Source organism: Frankliniella occidentalis, unplaced genomic scaffold (genome assembly GCF_000697945.3).
Source record: "Frankliniella occidentalis isolate FOCC.00 unplaced genomic scaffold, Focc_3.1 Scaffold2, whole genome shotgun sequence".
In the NCBI taxonomy this organism is placed as follows: Eukaryota; Metazoa; Arthropoda; class Insecta; order Thysanoptera; family Thripidae; genus Frankliniella; species Frankliniella occidentalis.
The window spans coordinates 3,187,128-3,187,837 of NW_026267132.1; the positions used below are offsets into that span (position 1 = coordinate 3,187,128).

Genomic DNA, 710 nt, shown 5'->3' on the forward strand with positions numbered 1-710 from the left:
GTGGGGTACAGCTCGCTGGCCATGAGCGGCACCACGACGAAGGACGACGAGATGCCCATCTTGCCGACGCAGTACAGGACCAGCGTGACGGTGGGATCTGCGGGCAGCACGAGGACAGACACATTTGTATTGACGGGTTAAGTCAGATGGTTGGCGAGTGATTGGCACAAACCGAGGCACAAAACAGTGGTAGAGCCGCGCTGCGCCCGATGCCGCTGACGCGAACTTTTTATGATTCCCTCCCTCTTTCTTTTTTTTTCGAGTTCGGCGGCACTGGTGGGCCTGGCGTGGGCGCGAAGCCCGTGGACCTGTTAGGCCGGGACCAGCCACGCCGCGCTGCCCCATCGACTGCAACGGTAGAATAACTAACAGGCGGGGCGTGGTGGGGCTTGGCGGGGCGTGGCGGGGCGTGGCGGGGCGTAGCGGGCACAAACAAACACAACAAGCCGAGTAGCGGACAACTTCCATCACCCGAGTTGAGTTGCCGCGCGCGGAGCGGAGTCCCGCAAATATAATTCGTTTTTCGTCGGTGCGCCGTTGCGCCGTACCGCCGCAGCCGGACCGTAACGTACCGTTCGGCTGCAGATGTTGGAGATTTACAAAGGTCGTTTTTTATTTGCTTATTTGTGTTTATCCCATCCCCTCCGCAAAACCGTCAACAGATACACGGGAGCTAGCTGACTGTAAATGTCGTTGAAACAAAGTTTGCG

The 710-nt window shown here is 58.3% G+C and overlaps 1 protein-coding gene across 1 annotated transcript in view; it reads right to left on the reverse strand.

Moving 5' to 3' along the window:
• The window catches only part of LOC113204406 (beta-alanine transporter-like), a 42,621-nt gene that overhangs the window by 10,410 nt on the left and 31,501 nt on the right, over positions 1-710 (reverse strand). The gene's annotated exons all lie outside the window — the stretch shown is intronic.